This window comes from Procambarus clarkii, chromosome 28 (assembly GCF_040958095.1).
Source record: "Procambarus clarkii isolate CNS0578487 chromosome 28, FALCON_Pclarkii_2.0, whole genome shotgun sequence".
In the NCBI taxonomy this organism is placed as follows: Eukaryota; Metazoa; Arthropoda; class Malacostraca; order Decapoda; family Cambaridae; genus Procambarus; species Procambarus clarkii.
In genome coordinates, this window is record NC_091177.1 from 6776397 (window position 1) to 6796944 (window position 20548).

General features: G+C 39.8%; 1 pseudogene; it reads right to left on the reverse strand.

Annotated features, from left to right (window-relative positions):
* Nucleotides 1-17552: 17552 nt before the first annotated feature.
* LOC138369368 (cuticle protein CP14.6-like) lies at nt 17553-19335 on the reverse strand (annotated as a pseudogene).
* Between the last annotated feature and the right edge of the window lie 1213 nt (nt 19336-20548).

Genomic DNA, 20548 nt, shown 5'->3' on the forward strand with positions numbered 1-20548 from the left:
GGACATGATCACTATATACAAAATTCTCAAAGGAATTGATAGGGTAGATAAGGACATGCTATTTAACACAAGGAGCACACTCACTAGGGGACACAGGTGGAAACTGAGTGCCCAAATGAGCCACAGAGATATTAGAAAGAACTTTTTCTTAGTGTCAGAGTGGTTGATGTGGGAACCGACCTGTGAGATTTATATTTATTTAATTTATATGAATTTATATTTACGTTAATTTATATACTTCGATAGCAATTTGTATAATGATAAGTGGACTGTATTTCTGCAATAATCTCATAATCTCACAAATCGATCCTCTACACATTAGGGGGGTTTATATTACACATATGCAGCCAATCAAATTACAGTAATAGCTACATACATTGATGAGGTTCCTTATCTTATAGTACAGCAGGTTAGTCCACCAGGTATAACTAGAGTGTAGACACCAAATTATCCTCTTTGAGGTAGCTTCTATCACCCAGAAACTGGTGCACATAATCTTGCATCCTCGTCTTGACCTGTCAAAAGTGCGCTAGCTGTGAAGCCAGAATCCTATATATGACAAGTATATCAGAGAAAACACTATACAGTACATGGAACATTAAAGACCTGGCTTAATTACCTTTAGTTTGAGGCGATTTCGCGTTCTAACCGGCTAACCCTATATCCTGACATTAATGGCCATAAATGAATGATAAACGGGTTTCAGATAGACACTTAACTTGTATTTGTAGACAGCGTGTTGACAATGGTACACCTTTGGGTTCCATAACACTACGTCCAAGTAAATTTAACAGGAGCCGAATTTGCTCCCGTGTGAGCCTCTGGTCTCGTATCAACAATGGCTGCCCTCCTTCCCCCTCTGACGCCTGGCCTACATTGTCCAGATTTCAGAACGTGATAGAAGGGTCACATTTACTCTACTTTAATATTGATAATTAAGTTAATTTATATAAGATGTTTTTATGATGGTAAAGTCCAAAGACTAATGTATTTAAGAATAATTCCCAGCAAAATAGCTGGTGAATTATAATAGTATGTGGTGATGATATCCCGTTTTCTATAGACGGTAATTCCACTACAAGTTACGTTTTCTATGGGTAACTTGTTGGTAATACAGTTATTATCTGTATGATTATTAAATGGTGTCGGATTTTCCGACATAATTCCCCAGGGGGCTGCTCACGGGTCGAAGTCCTGTTTAGAACAGACGAACACCGATACTCCTCCTTCGAATTATTACATTAATTTGATGTTAGTAGTTAGTAATCACACATTTGTGTGTCTGTTCGTACAGGACGGATGTCCCGTACTAGAGTTGCAGGGGTTAGAAGTCTAATGCGATTTCAATTCCCTGTCAACTCTTGAAAGGCTAATATTCAAGCCTTATTACATATTATTTAACCCAGAAGACTGGATGTGATCAAGTACTACAGTCAAGTATGATTCAGGGACTGCAGTGAGATCAGTGACATCAGATATAACTTGAAGTTTCTTCAGGTAACTGGTCACTGATATATAAACACTGAGGCCCATGGAATACATCTTGATTAAATAATAAATGTATCAAATCAGTCATCAGATTTATTGGGGTTTAATTTAGTTAATTGATTCAGAAGATTGAATAGCTCATCATGAAAGTAAAGTATGGTTCTGAGACTGCAGTGGGTTCAGTGACATTGGTCGCAGTGACTTGTAGCTGTTTTAGGCTACTGTTCACTGATTTGCCACTGAGGCCTCATGAACTCATCTTCAGCTTTAAATGATGATACTAACATCAACTTCTGTTACTATAGTCAGCTGTAATCTCCTTAGTATAATGCTACTGGAGAAATATAATCAGCTGACAAATTTAGATTTCTACTGGTATTGTTTATCTGCAGGCATAGGTCTCCTCAGGCTTGATACTGGGCCTGAGAGTAATTTACCTCCTGCAGAGTTTAACATGGTTATACCCTGATATTTAGTAGGGCTACCGATGAATCGATGACAATAGTCTGTCCCAACAAGGAGACCGAAGTCAGTGAGGAGATCAGACTTAATATTATCTGCCAATTTTATTCCTCTATTTCTCAGGAATTTGGCTGTTGCTCGCAGACCTTGAACTTGTAGGTCTACTGGTATTTTGTCCACCACAATGGCTTGTACTCGACAGACGTACCTGCCTAAGCGTACTGATGGTTGTACCACCTGGTAGACTTGAGGTCCTGCATCTGTTACAAACCCTGAGATGTTGAATGACATCTGGGCTACAGGCCTTAATTGTAATTCATCTGCCAACTTTTTAGTAATATATGTTCTCTGGGATCCTTGGTCAAACAACCCACGGGTATGGACCTTGGCCCTCTTATTCAGGATGGTAATTTGGGCAGTAGGCAAAGTCGTATTACCTTTAGACTTTGCCGATTGGACACTCTTTGTTTGTTGCACCTTGCAGTACTGTACTGTGGTGGGAATGCTATCTTCCACCTTGGGTCTTGAATACGTTAATTTCGTATATTTGCACAGTGCTGCATGGTGTCTACCTCTTCTACACCTGTTGCAGGTGTTGAATTGGGTATCACAATAGTCTATGTTGTGTGACTTGAGACACCTTGCACATCTCCCTAATTCCTGGAGTCGCTCCATACGAGTGTCTCTGGTTGGATAATTAGCACAACAGTATGTTGAATGTTTCCTTTTGCAGAACATACATGTTCCCCAGCCTACTGCACGTTTGGAAGTTACCGGTTTGGGTGAACTAGTAACAGTAGGCTTGGAGGATGCTGCTGCATTGTCAGATTTTCTGCAACTTGATGTTAGAGTAATTGACTGATGTTTATTTGGGGTAGTTGTTTTACCCTTTAATTGACTCTTATTTTCTATTTCTGAAGGCTTGCAAGAGGCTTTAACTTCCTCATTTGCTCGTCGTTTGTTTATGATGGAATGTAAACCTTCAGTGATGTCCTGTACTGTCAGGATGGTGTTATGTTGATGTGCATATAATTCATCTAGTATATCGCTGGACAATTTTCGTTGAAGGACTACTTTGGTCATCCATTCACTAGTAGTTATATCAACCTTAAGACTGAATATTCTTAGTAGTGACTCAAACTCCATGCTGAAGGATTGTAATGAGTCAGCAGTCTGATCAGGTTGAGGTAAGTCCAGCAATTGTAGTACTAGATGTATGACAGTTCTCTCATTGCCAGCATTATCCATACTGGCTAGTTGGTGAAGCCTTGTGGGGCTTGTACTTGGGCTGCTCATAATACTGAACAAACACTAATGGTAGCCTAGGGTAAATTCTGAACTCACTAGGCAATAATCCTACCTCTACTAGAGGTTAGCACTTAAAATTAATACACATTATATATATACAATCATCCACACTAATGATTTGAGTGATAAACCAGTGTCACTGGAAGTACCTTTAGGTTAGCTCTTCTATATCACCCTAGGATGGTAGAGACACTAATTAATCACTCAAAGGTGTAATGATCATAAGTAAATTATTATATATACAACTCAATTCGAGTTGATAATAATTACACCCAAAATAGGGTCTGCACCATTCATTAATGGTGCTAAGTTGTTGAATATAGTACAACTGACTATGGTAATAATGGGACTAGGATGAACGATAATAGTTCAACTAGTCAGTAGTTAATATCCTACCCTGTTATGGGTTGGCAATTAGTAAATATTATACTGTGATCACTAGTGCAATATATATTAAATAATTCTCTATTTTGGAGAAATAATATACACAATTATTGTTAATAGCCTCTTAATTAGCCTCTATGAAACTTCTAATATTATCAAGAAGTATTAAATGTTATTAGTGACCTCGCGAAATAAAGTCCACAAAATTCGTGGATAATCTCTCGCGAAATGTAACACCACGAAATCCGTGAACAATCTCGCGAAGACACAGTCACTAATTTGGCTGGATTCTATATTAGCGCTGTCATTTCACGAAATAACACGCCACCAAATTTCTGTGGGTGTGCATGAAACCGCTGACTAAGGCTGATCTGGGCTGAGGGAGGCTCCTGAGCTCCCACGAGGCAACGCCGCTGTCTTGACTGGCTTTGTTTAAATAACACTGCACTAGTATATTTAATGAATCCACTGGTTTGGTTAACTGGTTCATCCGGTACTAAGATGACCAAATGTGGGTTCAAAGGATCAAATAATCCGTCATCCGGTTCGAAGATGACCAAATAATGTGGGAACCGACCTGTGAGATTTATATTTATTTAATTTATATGAATTTATATTTACGTTAATTTGTATACTTCGATAGCAATTTGTATAATGATAAGTGGACTGTATTTCTGCAATAATCTCATAATCTCACAAATCGATCCTCTACACATTAGGGGGGGTTTATATTACACATATGCAGCCAATCAAATTACAGTAATAGCTACATACATTGATGAGGTTCCTTATCTTATAGTACAGCAGGTTAGTCCACCAGGTATAACTAGAGTGTAGACACCAAATTATCCTCTTTGAGGTAGCTTCTATCACCCAGAAACTGGTGCACATAATCTTGCATCCTCGTCTTGACCTGTCAAAAGTGCGCTAGCTGTGAAGCCAGAATCCTATATATGACAAGTATATCAGAGAAAACACTATACAGTACATGGAACATTAAAGACCTGGCTTAATTACCTTTAGTTTGAGGCGATTTCGCGTTCTAACCGGCTAACCCTATATCCTGACATTAATGGCCATAAATGAATGATAAACGGGTTTCGGATAGACACTTAACTTGTATTTGTAGACAGCGTGTTGACAATGGTACACCTTTGGGTTCCATAACACTACGTCCAAGTAAATTTAACAGGAGCCGAATTTGCTCCCGTGTGAGCCTCTGGTCTCGTATCAACAATGGCTGCCCTCCTTCCCCCTCTGACGCCTGGCCTACATTGTCCAGATTTCAGAACGTGATAGAAGGGTCACATTTACTCTACTTTAATATTGATAATTAAGTTAATTTATATAAGATGTTTTTATGATGGTAAAGTCCAAAGACTAATGTATTTAAGAATAATTCCCAGCAAAATAGCTGGTGAATTATAATAGTATGTGGTGATGATATCCCGTTTTCTATAGACGGTAATTCCACTACAAGTTACGTTTTCTATGGGTAACTTGTTGGTAATACAGTTATTATCTGTATGATTATTAAATGGTGTCGGATTTTCCGACAGTTGACAAATGGAATGCATTAGGAAGTGATGTGGTGGAGGCTGACTCCATACACAAGTGCAAGTGTAGATATGATAGAGCCCAGTAGGCTTAGGAACCTGTACACCAGTTGATTATCAGTTGAGAGGCGGGACCAAAGAGACAGAGCTCAACCCCCGCAAGCACAAATAGGTGAGCACAAATAAGGTGAGTACACATACACTTGGCGCTGAATAACCTAACTGGTTTAAGTTCCTGGCAAATGATAATGTAGCAGGAGCATATCTTGAGGTTATCTTGAGATGATTTCGGGGCTTTAGTGTCCCCGCGGCCCGGTCCTCGACCAGGCCTCCACCCCCAGGAAGCAGCCCGGGACAGCTGACTAACACCCAGGTACCTATTTTACTGCTAGGTAACAGGGGCATAGGGTGAAAGAAACTCTGCCCATTGTTTCTCGCCGGCGCCTGGGATCGAACCCAGGACCACAGGATCACAAGTCCAGTGTGCTATCCGCTCGGCCGACCGGCTCCCTCACTAAGAACAAGAACAGGGACTAGGGAAAAACTGCAAGCAGAAAACGGCAAGAGAATTTGTGAATGTTGTCATCTAATAATGCCCTGGTAGAAAATATATCTATTTATAATTTTACAGATGAATAATATTAATGCTGGACTTATTTTTCCTATTTTTTCCAAGAATATGTTATAGTTTTTCTTTCAAGTTTAATCACTGCTAATATCCCAATGTCAAGGTTTAACACCAGTCAACTTATATTATAAGTTGAGGTAAGATTAATCTTTCTAAATTAGCCCTCATTTTAACAATAATTATTTTAACGTTCTTAATAATAATAATAATTGTTAAATAATAATTTTTTAATTATTATTTTCTAATATTTAAATTATTAATTTATATATTTTGTTAATAATTTTATATAATAATATTATTATTCTATAAGGGTCCGGGTAGTCAACCCGTCCTCAACTCAAGTCCATTACATCCAGCGGTCGACCCCACACACATCCATAAATTTGTACATTTATCAATAGGCGAAGGCAGCAAAACTCGCGTAAGTCATGTGGCTGGAGATTGCCTTCAATACACACCTAACCTAACCTACGCCTAACATTACAGAGGAATTTAATATTTATAATAATATTAACTTATAAACGAGAACAAACCAATTTTCAATACAATGTTAAAATTCATGAATCCAAAGAGCCTCGTCTGAGGACGGGTTGAATATAATTAACAGCCAACAGGACCAAAATACCTAAAATATCCTACGACCATTTTCAAAATAATAATATTTATATATTAAAATAAATATATTCGGGGAAACAAGATTTTGAATGAATTTGTTTTTGGAATCGTTCGGGGCTGGGATGAGCATAGCGTGATTGTGTATTGTTAAATATATGCAATCAGAATCAAAAGGAAAAAAAGTAACTTACACTACGCCTAACTATAGTCATCAAAAAACTGTACCATATTATAACATTAATTTATATATGAGAAATTGGAGGTTTTGACTGTACAGTGAGGAAAAAAGTTACGGATACAGCTTTGGAGACTGCCTCGACCCCTACCAGCGTAGCCTGAGGACGGCCTCGACCCCTACCAGCGTAGCCTGAGGACGGCCTCGACTCCTACCAGCGTAGCCTGAGGACGGCCTCGACCCCTACCAGCGTAGCCTGAGGACGACCTCGACCCCTACCAGCGTAGCCTGAGGACGACCTCGACCCCTACCAGCGTAACCTGAGGACGGCCTCGACCTCTACCGTCGTAGCCTGAGGACGGCTTCTGATTTATAGAATTATATGGGTGCAATTTTCAAAACATTTTACTCAACGATTTTTTTTCTAAAAAATAAAATAATAATAATGTGACTGAACATTGGTGCAATGAATGAAATAAAAACGTAATTATTCCCCAAGTGAAACCTGTCTGTATAATTAAATTATATATGGTATTCCTAAAGGCAATTAAAATTATTGCCATACCAACATAATTGTGAAAATGAATGTAAATAAATGAATGTGTGTGCCCGTAAAAGACGAAGTAACTCAATAATCCAATCTGTCCAGTAAAAAATTAATTACTCTTACGTGTTAGAAGCACTGAAGCATGACGAAGACTTCTTTATGTCCAGTGTCCGGCTTGTCCCAAAATGGCACTTCAGATTAATATCAACAGGCTCCTGCCAGAGGCGTTACTGGCCAGAACTGAGGACACAACCGGTCCTCATAAACAATAGCCAAATGCTCGTTAATGTTGCCGCCGAACCTCTAGTTTATGAATGAAAAACCCTTTACACACAACCCGTCCTCGACTCAAGTCCATTACATCCAGCGGTCGACCCCACAGACGCATTCATAAATTTTTACATGCTGTTCATTCAAAACAGGAATTTTCTCAAATGTAAATTAATATTATAAATATATTATCATATTGTGCATACATATGCATAAGTTAGGTTAGGTGTTTAGGCTCTGTTGGCGATTACTTGTATTTGTAGTACGTGGGTGAAGCATTTACAGCGTTGTGGTTCGAACAAAATTCGTCAGTGAAGCACTTGTTCCGGAACTGTTCGAATGTCATCAGTTGTGAGTTGTGTGTAAACCGCTTTACATTCATAAACAGAGGCTTTGGTGGGTGCATGGAATCACATTTGGGTCTTTGTTTGGAGGACGGGCAGTTACACACGACTCACAACTGAAGGCATCCGAACTTTCCTCGAACAATTACGATAAATATAACAATATTACAATATATAACAAAATTTATATATGTTAAAATTCCTATTTTGAATGAACAACATGTTAAAATTTAATAAATGCGTCTTTGGGGTCGACCGCTGGATGGAATAGACTTGGTCTGAGGACGGGTTGTTAACGCTGGCGTCTTTTGTTCGAACCACAGATCTGTAAATGCTTCACCCACGTACTTCAAATGCAAATAATCGCCAACAGAACCTAAACACCTAACCTACGCCTATTCATAGAACTTTAATATATAATAATTTTAAATTATGTATGAGAATAAACCCATTTTTAATTCACAGTATATTAAAATTGCTGATTGCGGCTGAGGATTGGGGAAAGGGGGGGGGAGGGGAGAAACCGCCGCTGCTTTGGCGACCCTGACCTGAGGACAGGCCGCACAGTGACTATGCTCGTTAGAGTGACGGCCAATGGTCACTTGGGCCGAATGTGTCGGCCCAAGACACATTCATCAGTTTTAACGTACTCTGTAATAAAACTACCCGTCCTCAGCAACAACAGCCGTGGTGGCTCATTAATCGTTGGTGGCTAATCGTTAACGAGGCGTGGTGGCTCGTTAATCGTTGCCGTGGTGGCTTGTTAATCCACCAGCCCCCATTTATTTTTGAACGAAAAATACTTTATACACAACCCGTCCTTAGACCAAGTCCATTCCATCCAGCGGCCGACCCCAAAGACGTATTCATCAATTTTAACATATCGTTCATTCAAATAAGGAATATGTTATTGCTTATTGTGAATATTTAGGCATTGATTAGGTTAGCTGTTTAGGTTCTATTGGCAATTATATGTATTTCATTCAAACCGTTTTCATTCATAGATAGGGGATGCGGGTGTATGGAATGGACTTTGGCCTTTGTTTATGAGGACGAGCTTTTATACACGACTCATAATTGATAACGTTCGAACATTTCTTGGACAGTGCTTCGCTGACGACCTCTGTTCAAATCAGAACGCCGTCAGCCCGTCCTCCAAACAAAGACCCAAAAGTGATTCCATGCACCCGCCAAACCCCTTCTCTATGAATGAAAAGCGGTTTACACACAACTCACAACTGATGACATTCGAACAGTTCCGGAACAAGTGCTCCACTGACGAATTTTGTTCGAACCCCAACGCTGTAAATGCTTCACTCACGTACTATAAATATAAATAATCGGCAACAGAACCTAAACACCTAACCTAACCTAACCTAACCTAACCTAACCTAACCTAACCTAACCTAACCTAACCTAACCTGCAGATGATGAATCACAATAACGTGGCTGAAATATGTTGGCCAGACCTCACACTAGAAAATGAAGGGACGACGACGTTTCGGTCCGTCCTGGACCATTCTCAAGTCGATTGTCACAATCGACATGAGAATGGTCCAGAACGGACCGAATCGTCGTTGTCACTTCATTTTCTAGTGTGTGGTCTGGTCAACAAAAACTAACCTAACCTATGCCTTTATATGCACAATATGCTAATATATTATAATATTAATTTATATATGAGAAAATTCCTGTCTGGAATGAACAGCATGTTAAAATTTATGAATGCGTCTGTGGGGTCGACCACTGGAGGTAATGAACTTGAGTCGAGGACGGGTTGAACGCTGTTGATGCTTCGCCCACGTACTGTAAATACCAATAATGACCAGCGAAACCTAACAACCTTAACTTAATCTAACCAAATTTAGACATAATTATTCAGTATTTCCTAATATGATATTATATTAGCATATATCAGAGAAAATATATTTTTTGAATACGCAGTGCGTTAATATCGACGAATACGTCTTTGGGTTCAGGGGCCAGATTCACGAAGCAGTTACGCAAGTACTTACGAACGTGTACATCTTTCCTGAATATTTGACGCCTTTGGTTACATTTATTAAATAGTTTACAATCATGAAAACTTCCCAATCAACTATTGTTATTGCTATAAACAGCCTCCTGGTGCTTCGGAGCTCATTAACTATTTAATAATTGCAAACAAAGCCGCCAAAGATTAAGAAAAGATGTACATGTTTGTAAGAGCTTGCGTAACTGCCGTGTGAATCTGGCCCCTGGCGCCGTCTTAACAAGCCTCGCCTGAGGACAGGCAGCAACACGCACCTTCCTAAACGCTTCACACATGTACTTCAAATTAAAATAATTGCCAACTGAGCCTAGACTCTAACGTAACCTAACATACGCCAAACTATACATGGAAATCTAATATATAATAATAATAATTTATACCTGAGAAAAAATCTAATTTTATTACACATTACGTAAAATTGACGACTGTGTCTTGAGGGTTCGACCTTCACTTTAACGACGCTGTCATGAGGACGGGTTGCAGCCACCTATTTCAAATATAAATAAATGCTAACACAACCTAATCACCTAACCTACTTTTAAAATATAATTTGCCCCATTCCAGCTATTGTGTTATTGAATTGATAAAACTGTGTTATTAACTTTAATTTTGCTTTAAATAATGACTTCTATGTTCAGAAATTTGGAATGGCTGTGGGTAACCCTGTTTCTCCGGTTTTAAGCAATATATATATATATATATATATATATATATAGATTATTAAATATGACCGAAAAAGTAAGATTAATAATTCTAACACGAATTTTCTCTATCTTTCGTACATTTCTTTTCACTGTTGGTGTTAATTCAAAAATCAATTCTCCAAAATTCATTTTTATTTCTAGTCTGACACGACACTTGAGCGCGTTTCGTAAAACTTATTACATTTTCAAAGACTTTAGTTTACACATACACAACTGAATAGAACTTACACATCTCCGATTTGTTTATATCTACATTTGAGTGAGGTGGCATTAATAGGGTAATAATTTCATCAACACAAGACAGAACACGAAACAATGGGTATTGAATGGAAGTGATTGTAGAAAGCCTATTGGTCCATATTTCTTGATGCTTCTATATTGAAGCAGAGTCTTGAGGTGGGTAGAATATAGTTGTGCATTAATTGGCTGTTGATTGCTGGTGTTGACTTTTTTAATGTGCAGTGCCTCGCAAACGTCAAGCTGCCTGCTATCGCTGTATCTATCGATGATTTCTGTGTTGTTTACTAGGATTTCTCTGGCGATGGTTTGGTTGTGGGAAGAGATTATATGTTCCTTAATGGAGCCCTGTTGCTTATGCATCGTTAAACGCCTAGAAAGAGATGTTGTTGTTTTGCCTATATACTGTTTTTTTTGGAGCTTACAGTCCCCAAGAGGGTATTTGAAGGCATAGACGACGTTGGTCTCTTTTAAAGCGTTCTGCTTTGTGTCTGGAGAGTTTCTCATGAGTAGGCTGGCCGTTTTTCTGGTTTTATAGTAAATCGTCAGTTGTATCCTCTGATTTTTGTCTGTAGGGATAACGTTTCTATTAACAATATCTTTCAGGACCTCTTTCCTCCGTTTTATGAGCTGTGGAAAAGAAGTTCCTGTAAAATAGTCTAATAGGGGGTATAGGTGTTGTGTTAGTTGTCTCTTCAGAGGTTGCATGGCGTTTCACTTTCCTTCTTATGATGTCTTCGACGAAACCATTGGAGAAGCCGTTGTTGACTAGGACCTGCCTTACCCTACAGAGTTCTTCGTCGACTTGCTTCCATTCTGAGCTGTGGCTGAGAGCACGGTCGACATATGCGTTAACAACACTCCTTTTGTACCTGTCTGGGCAGTCGCTGTTGGCATTTAGGCACATTCCTATGTTCGTTTCCTTAGTGTAGACTGCAGTGTGGAAACCTCCGCTCTTTTCCATGACTGTTACATCTAGAAAGGGCAGCTTCCCATCCCATCCCAAAGGGTAACGAAGGACACTACAGCCGAATTAAAAGCAAAGGTCAACAAACTGATCGAAACTGTGAACGCCAAGAAATCCGGACTCCACCTGCCAAAGATTATTGGGGAATATAAACCTGGATATGCGTATGGAAATGTCAAGACACACAAGCCTGGAAACCCACTTCGGCCAATCATTAGCCAGATACCCACACCCACGTACAGACTGGCGAAGCGACTCAACGGCCTGCTGGCTCCTTATGTCCCTTGCACCTTCAGCCTGAAGTCTCCAAAGGAATTTGTTGACTTACTGCGGGACACACGGGCCACAGGGATAAGAGCCTCGTTGGACGTAGAATCACTGTTCACCAACGTACCTGTGGACGAGACAATCGGGATGATAGCCGACAGAGTGTATCGTGATCCAGCCTGTACTCCTCTTGACATACCAGAAAATATTCTAAGGAAACTACTCCAAGCTTGTACTAAAGAGGCACCCTTCTTGAGCCCGGATGGGCACATGTATAAGCAAGTAGATGGGGTCGCCATGGCTTCTCCCCTAGGTGTCCTGTTTGCAAACTTCTACATGGGTACCATCGAGCAAAAAGTCTTAGTCGACATGAACTTGAAACCGTCTATATACTGCAGGTATGTTGACATTTTTACACAGGTACCTGATGTCAGACATCTGCAGGAGCTGAAGGAGGCGTTTGAGCAGAGTTCCGTGCTGCGTTTCACTTACGAGATGGAAAAGGATGGGAAGCTGCCCTTTCTAGATGTAACAGTCATGGAAAAGAGCGGAGGTTTCCACAATGCAGTCTACACTAAGGAAACGAACATAGGAATGTGCCTAAATGCCAACAGCGACTGCCCAGACAGGTACAAAAGGAGTGTTGTTAACGCATATGTCGACCGTGCTCTCAGCCACAGCTCAGAATGGAAGCAAGTCGACGAAGAACTCTGTAGGGTAAGGCAGGTCCTAGTCAACAACGGCTTCTCCAATGGTTTCGTCGAAGACATCATAAGAAGGAAAGTGAAACGCCATGCAACCTCTGAAGAGACAACTAACACAACACCTATACCCCCTATTAGACTATTTTACAGGAACTTCTTTTCCACAGCTCATAAAACGGAGGAAAGGGTCCTGAAAGATATTGTTAATAGAAACGTTATCCCTACAGACAAAAATCAGAGGATACAACTGACGATTTACTATAAAACCAGAAAAACGGCCAGCCTACTCATGAGAAACTCTCCAGACACAAAGCAGAACGCTTTAAAAGAGACCAACGTCGTCTATGCCTTCAAATGCCCTCTTGGGGACTGTAAGCTCCAAAAAACCCAGTATATAGGCAAGACAACAACATCTCTTTCTAGGCGTTTAACGATGCATAAGCAACAGGGCTCCATTAAGGAACATATAATCTCTTCCCACAACCAAACCATCGCCAGAGAAGTCCTAGTAAACAACACAGAAATCATCGATAGATACAGCGATAGCAGGCGGCTTGACGTTTGCGAGGCACTGCACATTAAAAAGTCAACACCAGCAATCAACAGCCAATTAATGCACAACTATATTCTACCCACCTCAAGACTCCGCTCCAATATAGAAGCATCAAGAAATATGGACCAATAGGCTTTCTACAATCACTTCCATTCAATACCCATTGTTTCGTGTTCTGTCTTGTGTTGATGAAATTAATACCCTATTAATGCCACCTCACCCCATCCACCTCACTCAAATGTAGATATAAACAAATCGGAGATGTGTAAGTTCTATTCAGTTGTGTATGTGTAAACTAAAGTCTTTGAAAATGTAATAAGTTTTACGAAACGCGCTCAAGTGTCGTGTCAGACTAGAAATAAAAATGAATTTTGGAGAATTGATTTTTGAATTAACACCAACAGTGAAAAGAAATGTACGAAAGATAGAGAAAATTCGTGTTAGAATTATTAATCTTACTTTTTCGGTCATATTTAATAATATATGTCTACAGGAAAGACTGCTACCAAAATATACTAATATATATATATTATATATATATATATATATATATATATATATATATATATATATATATATATATATATATATATATATATATATATATATATATATATATATATGCGAACAAGCCTGAATGGTCCCCAGGACAATATGCAACTGAAAACTCACACCCCAGAAGTGACTCGAACCCATACTCCCAGGAGCCACGCAACTGGTATGTACAAGACGCCTTAATCCACTTGACCATCACGACCGGACAAAATGAGGTGATAGCCGAGGCTATTTGAACCACCCCACCGCCGGCACTCGGATAGTAATCTTGGGCATAGCATTTTACCAAATCACCTCATTCTTTGGGGCACACGTGAGGAACACAAATGCGAACAAGCCTGAATGGTCCCCAGGACAATATGCAACTGAAAACTCACACCCCAGAAGTGACTCGAACCCATACTCCCAGGAGCCACGCAACTGGTATGTACAAGACGCCTTAATCCACTTGACCATCACGACCGGACAAAATGAGGTGATAGCCGAGGCTATTTGAACCACCCCACCGCCGGCACTCGGATAGTAATCTTGGGCATAGCATTTTACCAAATCACCTCATTCTTTGGGGCACACGTGAGGAACACAAATGCGAACAAGCCTGAATGGTCCCCAGGACAATATGCAACTGAAAACTCACACCCCAGAAGTGACTCGAACCCATACTCCCAGGAGCCACGCAACTGGTATGTACAAGACGCCTTAATCCACTTGACCATCACGACCGGACAAAATGAGGTGATAGCCGAGGCTATTTGAACCACCCCACCGCCGGCACTCGGATAGTAATCTTGGGCATAGCATTTTACCAAATCACCTCATTCTTTGGGGCACACGTGAGGAACACAAATGCGAACAAGCCTGAATGGTCCCCAGGACAATATGCAACTGAAAACTCACACGAAATAGCCGATAGCCTCGGCTATCACCTCATTTTGTCCGGTCGTGATGGTCAAGTGGATTAAGGCGTCTTGTACATACCAGTTGCGTGGCTCCTGGGAGTATGGGTTCGAGTCACTTCTGGGGTGTGAGTTTTCAGTTATATATATATATATATATATATATATATATATATATATATATATATATATATATATATATATATATATATATATATATATATATATATATATATATATATATATGGATATATGGAGTTCTGTGAAATATATCTTTTAAGTTGAATTTTTTTCCTAAAGACACAAGGTTTCGTCATGTTTATGATGTATTTTGCTTATGGCCTAAGAACAGAAACCTGTAAGCATTCTTATTAGAAGTTCCCTATCCATTATTTTTGCAGTGAGAACTGAACATTGCAATTCATAGATATGTACTTAGGTATGTTAATGTATAAATGTGAAATTAATTTCGAGTTTTGTCTAGTGTATATAGAAAACCAACAAATGTTTGTCTTCTGTCTACTTTTACTCATCTCATCATCAAAGATTAAAACAAGCTGTATCTTATTGTATGTATCTGAGGACTAGGGATACGTAGTACTGAGTTCATAGATAATGAAATTAGTGCCCTATATATATTCAAGTGTTCAATTTAAAATACCCTAAATCATTTATTGATGAAGGTAGCCAATTTGCTCGTAATACTTTCTTTAGTTTGAAAAAGAAACAAGAATGTAATATTAAGTATACAATAATTCCGTAATTTCCTAATATTTTCAATGAAATTCCTCAATAAACCAAATTGAAAAGATATATTTTAAAATAACTAAAATCATTCTGCCTGTTAGGCAAATCGGGCCTTGCATACTGAGCCAGGAAGTGCGTTCTCGTGTATTATCTCGTGATTATTAAGTCGTGTATCAGAAGGGAGATTGAGTGATAGAGATTAAGCCACCCAAGAGGTGGCACGAGCATGAATAGCCCGTAACTAAGAAGGGAGGATGTTGTTGTTGTTATTTTAGATTTAGGCTACTCAGAACGAAATGTCCATGTAGCAGGGCTATAGTGAGCCAGTAAATGAGTTTGATCGCGATACAACCTGTCCTCTTAAAAAGAACGTCGCTTTTGGCCGTTTGCCCGTATGGCCGAATATGGACGTAATTTGAAAATGAAAAAAAAAAGAAAATAAAATTGGGATTTTTTTTTCAACAACAGTAAGTTAAGGGTCCTCTGATAGGTTAGGTGGGCAGGAAATTCTCATAAAGTTTCAAAACGTTATGAAAAAGTCAATGGAAAGTTTCCTTTTCTAAGCTGGCCGAGTAAGACGGACGGCTCAAACAGAAAACGGAACAGTACGTCACTTTTGTGAGTCGATTTCATTTCAAGTTACGTCCAAATTTGGCCATAGCGCGCATACGAGCGAAAAGTGACGTTATTTTTAAGAGGATGGGTTGCGCGATAACCTTATTGCTGTTGGTCAAAGTTTTAAATGGAGGTGGGGGTTTCCTCCTTTTCTTCCGTTTCATTTCCGCTAGTTTTAGCACACTGGTGCTAGCACACTGGTGACTTGCACACTGGTGACTAGCACACTGGTGACTTGCACACTGGTGACTAGCACATTAGTCTTGCTTTAATAACATTATCTTGGTGGCGAATATAGATGCACAGTGTTCACTAGTGTGTCCCATTCTTCAACTGCTTTTCTAACCATTGTTGTCGCTGGGGATTTTGCATCTTAATGCAGCTGCAGTTATTGGTTGAATGTTGAGTTTGATGCGCAAGGCTTCAGTTGTTTCACATTCCAGTAAGTAATGTAATAGTGGCGCCTCTGCTTCTGTTCCACACATATGACACTCTTTAACTATTGGGATTATTACCTCCCAGCAGCACTTGTAACCAAGTCTGAGTCTGTGTATGGCTACTGCAATGCCTCTGGATATCTTTTTGTCAGGCTTGAGAGAGGAGTACCCAGAGGCTTGTTTGTTCCACATCGCAGTGGGTCTGTCTTCCGCTACTTTGGCTCTGTGGCGACATTTAGTAGTTGGGAGTATTTTCTTCTTGATTTACTCCTTAACCCGTGAAAAACTTTGAGGTATTTTAACCTGTACAACAGGTAAAACAGTGGCAGTTTTTGCTAGTGAGTCTGCCTTTTTATTACCATCTATGCCAATGTAACCTGGTGTCCAATTTAGGGCGATTGGCAGCCCTAGATCGTGTGCTTCTTTTCCTTTATGTAGGATTTCTGTAATGGGTTGTATATTATATCTGCGCCTGCTGGATAACAATGCCTGGAGCGAAGATTTAGCGTCGGTATGAATGATGACATCATGTATATTATTCTCAAATGCATAATTTATGGCAACTTTCAGGGCATATAGTTATGTTTGCAATGTTGATCACCCACTGAAGAAATCCACAAGGGCCGTGACGAGGATTCGAACCTGCGTCCGAAAGCATCCCAGACGCTGCCTTAATCGACTCATCACGCAATTGTGATTTCTGTGTGTAATAATTAAGTAAATTTGGAGCTAAAATATCTGTAGCGTGTCTGTTACTGTAAAATGTTTATTATTGACTGGGGGGGCTTGACGGCTGAATGGACAGCTTTTGGGGTTCGTAGTCCTAAAGTTCCGGGTTCGACCCCCGGTGGAGGCGGAAACAAATAGGCAGAATTTCTTTCAACCTGATGCACCTGTTCAGCTAGAAGTAAATATATACCTGGGAGATAGACAGCTGCTACGGACTGCTTCCTGGGGATGTGTAACAAAAAGGTGGCCTGGTCGAACCGGGTCGCGGGGACGCTCCCGAAATCATCTCAAGATAACCTCATGATTGCATAGAACCAAGAAATAGACATCAATAGAGTTCAAAACATATTTATTTAACTTACAAAATTACCATTAACGGTCATAAATAGTTCACGGAGCGTTTCCAAAGATGTCTTAACTGTTAACTTTACGGACGAGCGTCTCATTAATTAGCAAGTTACTGGGGAGGACCATAGCTGGCGGAGGGACCAGAGGTCTTGCCGCGGGCGGCAGCAGCGTCTTCAGCAGCAGCGAAGGCGATCTGGTCCAGCACGAACTGGGGGATTGGGTGGGGGAAGGCAGGAGCCACTGGCAGCAGGTCAGACTGGGGCTGGTAGCCGTTCTCGTCGGCGACGAACTTAACGAGGACGGGAGTGCCGTCAGGAGCAGTGTAGCTGAGGGGAAGATAACATTCCTGAGCATAAAGCTGTTTTTGTATATTATTTTAGAAAGTCTTCCACATATGGACAACACTGTAAACTCTCATTTAATAAAACTCAATCATAAACTTACGAGTAAGAGCCAGAGCTGGCGATGGCGACCAGAGGCTCCTGGAGCGCCAGCTTCTGACACCACGATGCCGTTGCCAGTCTCCACGTCAAGTTTGTAGCCGCCGTAATCCCCCTGCACAAAATCGTGCCTGATAATGGGCACCTCCTCGCTGGAGCCACCGTAGCGGGTAGGAGCCTGAGGGGCGCCGTACTGGGGGGCGGCGGCGGCCACGGCCACAACGACGGCGAAAATAACCTGTAGGATCGATAACATGAATTTACTGAAAACTGCAAAGTCAGGCTTGAGGTCAGCATTTAATTTTTAAGACTATTGTCAACCGGGGTCTGCTATCGTCCCTCTAGATAAACTAGAAGCTGGAGTCAGGTATCAATCAACCCGATCCTTCGGAACTCCCTTCCATTAAGGTGATTAGATGAATCGTAGGGCGAGGTGAACCCCACACTTATATATATGTATGTTTCTGCATGTAAGCTTTAACTTGATAATAAAGTGTCTAGTGCATTCCTCAAGATATCACATGGCTGACTTAATGCTTAGAAATATAGTTACACGATTAAATGGTTTAGTGTTTCTTTACCCTCTAAATAGTAAAAGGTATTTTACGTAAAATATCTATAAAAAAATCAACTTCAATCACAATGCTGTTGTGTTTAAACTTTTTCCCAATATATATATATATATATATATATATATATATATATATATATATATATATATATATATATATATATATGTCGTACCTAGTAGCCAGAACGCACTTCTCAGCCTACTATTCAAGGCCAGATTTGCCTAATAAGCCAAGTTTTCATGAATTAATTGTTTTTCGACTACCTAACCTACCTAACCTAACCTAACCTAACTTTTTCGGCCACCTAACCTAACCTGACCTATAAAGACAGGTTAGGTTAGGTTAGGTAGGGTTGGTTAGGTTCGGTCATATATCTTCGTTAATTTTAACTCCAATAAAAAAAAATTGACCTCATACATAATGAAATGGGTAGCTTTATCATTTCATAAGAAAAAAATTTGAGAAAATATATTAATTCAGGAAAACTTGGCTTATTAGGCAAATCGGGCCTTGCATAGTAGGCTGAAAAGTGAGTTCTGGCTACTAGGTACGACATATATATATATATATATGTGTATATATAATTTGGTTAGCATTATCTATGTACGTATTTTTCACAGAAATTAAGAGACATTATGACCTCGCGTCTTAAAGCTTTATCTCTCTCAATATCCAGAGTTAAGATATCACCATCATACACTTACAGTCTTCATGTTGGTTGACTGTGAAGGTGTGGTTCAGTAGCAGCAGTGAACATCCCATTTATAGCGGCAGCAGGAGACACAGTTGCCAGATTTGCTTCACTTACGGTTAAGATCAGGTTTTTCCACGACCTTGTGTATAACGTCGGTAATGACTTCACATCTTCCCAGTTATAGTTTTTGTATATAACGAGAGGAATGCCCTTCCCTCGAGAACGTCCAATAGGTGACACTGACCTTCAACTGAGCGGACTTTCTCCAATACCAAGCAATGATAAAAACTGTACAAAAAAATTATTTAATTACAAGAAACGTTATGTTTATACAATCAGAAGCTTTTCTGACTAGACTCTGTTATAAATTGATATTATGTTAGTGTAAGCTGTGGACATTTATAAAATGAAGATTATATATGCTTAAATTTTACATTTGCACAGTGTTTTGCAATGAAATACAGTCATGTCACAGGTCTGGGTCCCTCTCGTAGGTTCATGGCTTCATTTACCTCAATGACACATTCAAATATAGGTGACAAGTAGATTTAACATAGGTGTACGTTTTTCATTCTCATTATCTTAAAGAATTCATGGAAGATTCGGATGTATTATGCAGTTGACATTGATTTTCAGTAATTGTGCTAATTCAATCCACAATTTAGTGTTCATGCAGCCCTGCTGCTAGTGACGTCGTTGTGAAGTTAGTCGCCGACGAGAACGGCTACCAGCCCCAGTCTGACCTGCTGCCAGTGGCTCCTGAGTTCCCCCACCCAATCCCCGACTTCTTCGTGGAGCAGATCGCCTTCGCTGCTGCGGAAGACGCTGGTCTCTCCGATAGCTAAGGCAAGGTCAACAGTCAAGTTATCTTTCAGAAGCTTTCAGTTAACTATTTATCGACGTTCGTGATATTTTGTGCTGACGATACATTTGTGTTGTCTTTTCATTGTCTTTTTATTATCTGGTTATAATCCTTACAGATGTCAGTAAAACACATTGTATTCTACTGTCGTAGTGGTTTCTTGCTAATTATACAATGGACTACGTTACTTACACTAGTAAAGCCAATGAATTTGCAAATCTTTAAACTGTTCATTTCAATGTATAATCACATTAGCTTAGTACTTTCTCCGCCTTACTTCATTTGAGTATTAAAGCCAGCCTGTTGTCGTTAAAAGTGTTCATGAAAAGGCAGATTCACTTGCAAAAATTGCCACTGCTTTAACTGTTGTAGAGGTAAAAATACCTCCAAGTTTCTCACAGATTAAGGAGAA